An 8586-nucleotide genomic window follows, 5' to 3' on the forward strand; every position below is an offset into this window, starting at 1 on the left:
AATTCTCTTAGGATGACCCTCAGGATTCAAAGGTTCCTGAGTCATTCTTCCGCCTCTAGTGACGACTCTAACATAATTTTTATTCAACTCTTTGAGCAAGTCATTCTGAGCCTTAAGTACTTGTTCTACCTGAGTAGTAACCATAGAGGAATGTTTACTCAGGAGCTTAAGATCATTGACATTTCTGTCCACACAAGCACTTAAATGACTAAGCATACGAGCATTCTGTTCCAATTGTCTACTAACATAATCATTGAAACTATGTTGTTTGGCAACAAAGTTATGAAATTCATCCAGGCATAAGCTAGCAGGTTTATCAAAAGGAATACCACTCTCATCAAACCTACGCAGAGAATTTACTTCTACTACCTGTATCGGGTTATCAAGACCATGGATCTCTTCGATAGGTGGTAGATTTTTGACATCTTCAAATTTAATGCCTTTCTCTCGCATAGATTTCTTAGCTTCTTGCATATCTTCAGGACTGAGGAATAGAATACCTCTTTTCTTCGGAGTTGGCTTAGGAGGTGGTTAGGGAATAGTCCAAGCATTCTCATTGCACAAGATATTATTCAATAGAATCTCAGCTTGTTCTACGGTTCGTTCCCTAAAAACACAACCAACACAACTATCTAGGTGGTCTCTAGAAGCATCGGTTAGTCCATTATAGAAGATATCAAGTATTTCATTCTTCTCAAGAGGGTGATCAGGCAAAGCATTGAGTAGCTGGACGAGCCTCCCCAAGCTTGTGGGAGACTCTCTTCTTCAGCTTGAGCAAAGTTATATATTTCCCGCAAGGCAGCTTGCTTCTTATGGGCAGGGAAATATTTTTCAGAGAAGTAGTAGACCATATCCTGGGGGCTAAGCACACAACCAGGAGCAAGAGAAGTGAACCAAGTCTTAGCATCATCCTTTAGCGAGAAAGGAAACAGTTTGAGGATATAGTAGTGGAGGATCTTTTCCTCACTAGAGAATAGGGTGGCTATATCGTGCAGTTTGGTAAGATGGGCTACAACCGTTTCAGACTCATAACCGTGAAAAGGATCAAATTCGACCAAAGTGATTAACTCAGGGTCGACAGAGAATTCATCCTAGCGGTCAAAGGTTTTTCTTTCCACTTGAGTAGTAATTTTTCTACATCATAGCTATCCTTACAAGCAAGAAAGTCCTCAGCTATCTCTCCCTCCATAACATAACGCTCAGGCATATCAGGCAATTCCTGTCTAGGAGAGCTAGTTCTAGCAGGAAAAATAGGAGGTGCTACTTCAATAGTATCAGCAGTTTCAGAAGTATCATCACATCTAGCAGGAACTCTAGCAATTTGTGCATCAAGAAATGCACCTAGCGGCAAAGCAGTATCAAGCATAGCATCATCAGGCAAAGCAGTATCAAGCATAGCATCATCATAAGAATCATGGGCAGCAGAAGTAGCATCATCATGCACAGGCGACATATCAAGATTTCTAGCAGGAGGTGGTGTATCAAACTTACTCATAACTGAACGTGAATCAAGTGCAGAGCTAGATGGGAGTTCCTTACCTGTCCTCGTAGTTGAGGGCAAGACTTTAGTTCTTGGATCTATCGGATTCCTCATAGTGACCAGCAGACGTATATCCCAAGTGACTCAGAGAATATAGCTGTGCTTCCACGGCAACGTCGCCAGAAAATAGTCTTGATAACCCACAAGTATAGGGGATCGCAACAGTTTTCGAGGGTAGAGTATTCAACCCAAACTTATTGATTCGACTCAACGGGAAGCCAAAGAATATTCTCAAGTATTAGCAGTTGAGTTGTCAATTCAACCACACCTGAAATATTTAGTATCTGCAGCAAAATATCTGTAGCAAAGTAGTATGATAGCAGTAGTAGCAACAGTAACCAGTAGCAGCAAAGTGACAACAGTAGCAGAAAAGGAACAGTAGTAGCAACAGAGTAACAGTAGCAGTAGTGACAGCAGTAGCAGCAAAGTAACGTAGCAAGGACCAGTAGGAAAATACTCGTAGGCATTGTATCGGTGATGGATGAATATGCCGGATGCTATTCATCATGTAACAGTTATAACACGGAGAGATATGTAACTAGCTCCAGTTCGTCAATCTAATGTAGGCATGTATTCCGTATGTAGTCATACATGCTTAGGGGAAATAACTTGCATGACATCTATTGTCCATCCCTCCCGTGGCAGCGGGGTCCTAATGGAATCTACGGGATATTAAGGTTCTCCTTTTAACAAAGAACCGGACCAACGCATTAACACTTGGTGAATACATGAACTTCTCATACTATGGTCATCTTCGGGAGTGGTTCCGGCTATTGTCACTCCGGGGTTGCCGGGTCATAACACATAGTAGGTGACTACAACTTGCAAGATAGGATCAAGAACACACATATATTGGCGACAACATAATAGGTTCATATCTTAAATCATGGCATTCGGGCCCTAGTGACAAGCATTAAGCAAGGCAAAGTAGTAGCAACGTCAATCTCAGAACATAGTGGATACTAGGGATCAATCCCCGTCAAAACTAACTCGATTACATGATAGATGTCATCCAACCCATCACCGTCCAGCAAGCCTATGATGAGATTACTTACGAACGGTGAAGAGCATCATGGAATTGGCAATGAAGGAAGGTTGATGATGGCGATGACGACGATCTTCCTTCTCCGGAGCCCAGAACGGACTCCAGATCTACCCTCCAGATGAAGAACAGGATGTGGCGGCGCCTCCATATCGTTAAACGCGATGAACTCTTCTCCTTGATTTTTTTCTAGACGAAACGGACTAAATAGAGCTCGATTTCGAGTCGGTGGAGCTTCTTGGGCGCCACAAACCTGCCAGGCGCGGCGAGGGGGGCCCGCGCCTGGTGGTCTTGTGGGCTCACAGCTCCACTTCCTCCGCTGATTCTTGCGCCAGTATTTTTCATAAATTGTAGAACAATTCTCCGTAAATTTTCAAGTCATTCCGAGAACTTTTATTTCTGCGCAAAAACAACACCATGGCAATTCTGCTGAAAACAGCGTCAGTCCGGGTTAGTTCCATTCAAATCATGCAAATTAGAGTCCGAACCAAGGGCAAAAGAGTTCAGAAAAGTAGATACGACGGAGACGTATCAGACCTTGGAGGCCCGCCGGCAGGACGGACGTCATCCCTGAGCCAGCCCCTCCAACACTGGCAACTACTTTGCAGGGAAAGACCACTTTTGGATAGGGGAAGCATGTTCCCCTGTCCCCCTTCCTAATTGGCCGTTGTGGGATCCCTTAGCGCTGAAACGATGAGGGAATAGGACCAGAGCCACCATTATAAATAAAGGATAGGTTGCTTCATAGAGGGGGATCAGATCCAAAAAAAACAATTCATTCACCCACTAGCACGACGCAAGGTCACGCAGCCTTCGGAAGTGCCTAACACTATATTAGTTCATCCACCAACCTCCGCGAGTGGTAATTGATTCTGTGACAACAGACCTTCCCCTGCAACGGCACCAGAAGAATGCTGCTAGCACTCCCTGGCAACAAAACTAGAAGAATATTGTTGACGGCCCACCAACGCATGGGATCGAGGCAATTTTCAAGGGTAGAGTATTCGACCCAAATTTGTTTATATGCCAGGCAGGAGGTGAGAGAATACTCTCGAGTATTAGCAGCTGAATGTGTCAGATTCAACCACACCTGAACGGTTAGTATCTGCAAGCAAAGAGTCAGCAACAAAGTAGTATGATAACAACGGTGTCAGAAACGATCTATTGACGGCAGACTATTCCTAACGAGTGTATCAATGGTGCCAGAAGCTGCCCATTGACGGAAATTGTCTGTTCCTGTGAATGACCAGCGAATCAAAGTTGTAGCGGGTAACAACAGTGTAACGAGTAATTGAAGTGGCAAGGAACGGCAGTAGTGACAGCAGTAGCACGTAGCAACAGTAGCAAGCGGCGGTAGTAACAACAGTAGGAGCAGAGCAAGACATGTAACGACAGTTGCAGGAGAGCAAGACAAGTAACAACAACAGCAGAGCAAGACAAGTAACAGCAGCAGCAGCAGAGCAAGACAAGTAACAGCAAAAGTGGGAAAACTCGTAGGCAATGGGTCGGTGATTTGTTTGGATGATATTCATCATGCAACAGTTATAACACCGAGAGATATGTGGCTAGCTCACGTTCGTCAATGTGATGTAGGCATGCATTCCGTGTGTCGTCATTCGTGCTTAGGGAAAGAACTTGCATGACATCTATTGTCCATCCCTCCCGTGGCAGCGGGATCCAAAAGGAAACTACGGGATATTAAGGTTCTCCTTTTAATAAAGAACCGGACCAACGCATTAGCACTTGGTGAACACATGAACTCCTCAAACTATGGTCATGACCGGCAGTGATTCCGGTTATTGTCACTCCGGGGTTGCCGGATCATAACACATAGTAGGTAACTACAACTTTCAAGATCGGATCTAAAACACACATATATTGGTGACAACATAATATTTTCAGATCTGAAATCATGGCACTCGGGCCCTAGTGACAAGCATTAAGCATGGCAAAGTAGTAGCAACATCAATCTCAGAACATAATGGATACTAGGGATCAATCCCCGTAAAAACTAACTCGCTTACATGATAGATCTCATCCTACTCATCACCGACCAGCGAGCCTACGAATAGATTACTCAAGAACAACGAAGAGCTTCATGGAATTGGAGAGGGAAGAAGGTTGATGATGACGATGGCGACGATTTGCCCTCTCGGGATCCCAAAACGGACTCCAGATCTGCCCTCCATATGAAGAACAGGATGTGGCGGCACCTCCATATCGCAAACACGACGAAATCTTCTGTCTTGATTGTTTCTGGGACGAAAGTGAACTGATAGAGCTGAGATTGGGGGCAGCAGAGCCACGTGGGCCCCACAAGCTTGCTAGCCGCCACCAGGGGGTGGCTGCTACAGGGCTTGTGGCCCACTGGCCCATCCCCTCCGGTGGATCTTTGCGCAGGTATTTGTCATATTTTCCAGAAATATTCTCCGTAAATTTTCAGGACTTTCTGATAACTTTCATTTCTGCACAAAAAACAACACCAAGGCAATTCTGCTGAAAACAGTGTCAGTCCAGGTTAGTTCCATTCAAATCATGCAAATTAGGGTCCAAAACAAGGGCAAAAGAGTTTGGAAAAGTAGATACGATGGAGACGTATCAGTAATCCACCAAAGCAGGAGTATGGTTTTATGCTTCACAGCGGCTCGAACCTGGGTAAACTGTTGTGTTCTGTGTCTCCCTCACCATCAAGAGAGTTTCATGTGTTGTCCATCGAGTAGTGAGCTAGGTGAGGTAGAGCCGAGAGAGATCTTCCTACATGCCCCTGTGTTCAAACCTTTAGGGTTTTGCGGAGCCCGAAATCCGACAGATTGTGTGTTGAGAGGACTATCTTGAGAAGCACAAGAGCAAGGAGTTCATCGTTCTACCACATCTATTACCTTTTGGAGGGTGGTGCCTCCTAGATTGGTTAGGTGTCGCTTGGGAGCCTCCTACTTCGTGTTGTGGAGTTGAACCAAGATGTTTCTAAGGGCAAGGAGATCGCCTACTTCGTGAAGATGTACCATGAGTGAGGCTAGTCCTTCGTGGACGGAAGCCGTGGTGGAATAGACAAGGCCACTTCTTCGTGGACCCTTTGTGGGTGGAGCCCTCCGTGGACTCTCGTAGCCATTACCCTCCGTGGGTTGAAGTCTCCACTAATATGGACGTACGATAGCGCCACCTATGAGAACCATGCCAAAAATCACCGTGTCAACCTCATGCATTTGATCTCCCTACGTTACTCCTTTACTTTACACTTGCATGTTTTACATTCCTCTGCTATACTCTTAGAACTGCATGTGCAGGGTGTACTTGACTTGCCATAATTGGTACAACTGGCCCATAACTAAATTTGGGAAAAGGCTAAGCTTTTATCTTGTCAATTAGTCTAATCACCCCCTCTAGACATACTTTCAATCCTACAAGTGGTATGAGAGCTATGGTCTCCATTGCATTGGTGTCACAACCTAGGAGAGTATGTCATCTAGTGAGGGAAATTATCACCGCAGAGGTCCATACTTCGATGGCACTAATTTTTCTAGTTAGAAGCATAAGATGAAAATGCATATGCTTGGTTTTAATCCTTCCGTATGGGCTATTATCCGTGTTGGTGTGAAAGGTGATTTCTTCGGACAAGGGCGTGAACTGGATCGTGATGCCATAGTGGATGAACTGAAGATGTTGCAACTCAATGCACAAGCCTGCGACATCATCTTCAACTGTCTATGCCCCGAAGAATTCAACAAAATCAGCCGCCTTGAGAATGCACTAGAAATTTGGGATACTTTGATCCATATGCACGAAGGTACTGATTCTGTGAGAGAATGTAAGTTGGATGTGCTCCAAAGTCAGCTTGACAAGTTCAAGATGAAGGATGGTGAAGGTGTCACTCAAATGTACTCTAGGCTAGCTCTCATCACAAATCAGATTGCCAACTTAGGAAATGAAGAGATGACTCACAAATTCATCATCATGTAGATACTTAGAGCTCTTGATGGAAAGTATGTCACCTTGTGCACATTGATCAAAATGATGCCAAACTACAAAGATCTTAAGCCAACTGAATTCATTGGTAGGATTGTTGCTCATGAGATGTCACTCAAGGTCAAGATGAGCTGCACAACAAGTCAAGCAGTGCTTTCGAAGCTTCAAGCGATCCTCCCGCTACTTCAAAGGACAATGTTATCACTGATGAACAGATAAGCCTCATGGTCAGAAAATCCAACAAGTTCTACAAGAGTAGAGCTAAAGAGAGAAGCTCAAGCTCAATACATGATGACAAGAGTTCGTCCAGTCATGACCAAAACTACTGCAACTGTGGTAAGCCCGTACACTACTCCAATTAGTGCTCAGCTCCCTACAAACAAAGACAAGAGTCACCTCGAAGATGAAGCTCAAGGGATGAGTCAACTCACAGAAAGAGAAGGAGTAGAGAAGATCGTTATGAATGAAGACACTCACAGAGAGGCAAGGAATCCGAAAAGAAGAACAAATACACCAAGAGAAGCTCTAGAAGAAGACATCAAGCTCAGGTTGGTGAATGGGTTCCTGGCTTCGAGTCTGCCAACCAATCCGAGAGAAGCTATCACTCCAACTCCGACTATAGTCAAGATGATGGTTTTACCGACATTGCACTCGTTTCCTCCAACTCCTATGACTTATTTGATTCACCAAATGAGGGGTTCGAAAACTACTTCATGGCTAAAGGCCCCAAGGTATCACACCCCGAGTATCTTGATTTTAATAGTGATGAGGATGACTTGTTAGGAGAAGATCACTTGCTCTTTTATAAAACTAGTGATTGCACTAAAATTGAACTTGCTAATTATCATGCTAGTTAGAGAAGTTGAGTGATGATGATAAGAAAGAGATTGAATGACTAAGTAAAGAATTGAACACTCTTAAGTTAGCTCATGAAACTCCTCTAGAAGATCATAGAGAGCTTGCAAGAACTCATGAGAGGCTATGCTTCGAGAAGCTCAATTTGGAGCAAGAGCATGAGTTCCTAAAAGCAATCAATTATGATCTTCGAAAGAAGAGTTCTTCTTATCTAGCCAAACAATGACTCGTGTATAATTTTATTCCACAAATTAAACCTAAGAAGACTAGTATCAAAGGCAAGAAAGTTTCTTCCTATAGTAACAACAACACTAAAGCTAAATCTAATGATGTTGTTGCTAGTAGCTCTCTTGATTCCACTAATAACTCTCTTCGCCAAGTTACACTTCAGCAATAAAATATGTATTGAAAGGGATTACAGAGAGAGGTGTCTTCAAGAGTCTTGCCGGAAGTAAGCAATTTTGCGGTAACTGTGCACAAGCAAGGAGGACATCAGAAGAAACAAGGTGTTGGCTACTTCAACGTTAACGGAGATGTTTGGGAAGAAGGTCCATATACCATACCTAAGTTTGTTCCTAAAGAGGAGAAGTTTGATCCTACTCCTCCCAAAGGAACAAGCTCACAAGATGGCCTTCTACCACAATACCACAAGGGCAAGGGAAAGCTTCAAGAGGACATTGACTCATTTGAAGAGGAACCCCAAGTCAAGGTCAAGTGGATTCCCATGGACACTACAAGCACTACCTCATGTAGTGCTACTACAACTCCAAGGATCCCCATCAAGTCGAAATGGATCATAGAGAGGAAGAACTAGAAAGTTCTTGAGGGGGTGGCTCCGCCAATGAAATTCACTCTTATTCATTTTGGCAACAACTATATACTATAAACATCAACCATATGCATTAGTTCAAGTAGTCACATATTCCCTCAAAGGTAAGCAAGGGACAAGGTAATTAACGTATCTTTGGACATCATTCCATATGTATTTCACTCCATGTCCATAGATGTTCTTGCGTATGTTCCTTGTGCTTTGGGACTAACCCATGTAGGTGAGAAGAGTAAGAAACAACAAGGATTGCTCCAAACTCAAGATGATCTTCATCAACATTGAGCATCCACCACTTCTTCACCTACTTGAAGTCTTCTACGACAAAACCCAAGATTAGTTTATCCCTCTTAGGGGGGA

Source organism: Hordeum vulgare, chromosome 4H (genome assembly GCF_904849725.1).
Source record: "Hordeum vulgare subsp. vulgare chromosome 4H, MorexV3_pseudomolecules_assembly, whole genome shotgun sequence".
NCBI lineage: Eukaryota > Viridiplantae > Streptophyta > Magnoliopsida > Poales > Poaceae > Hordeum > Hordeum vulgare.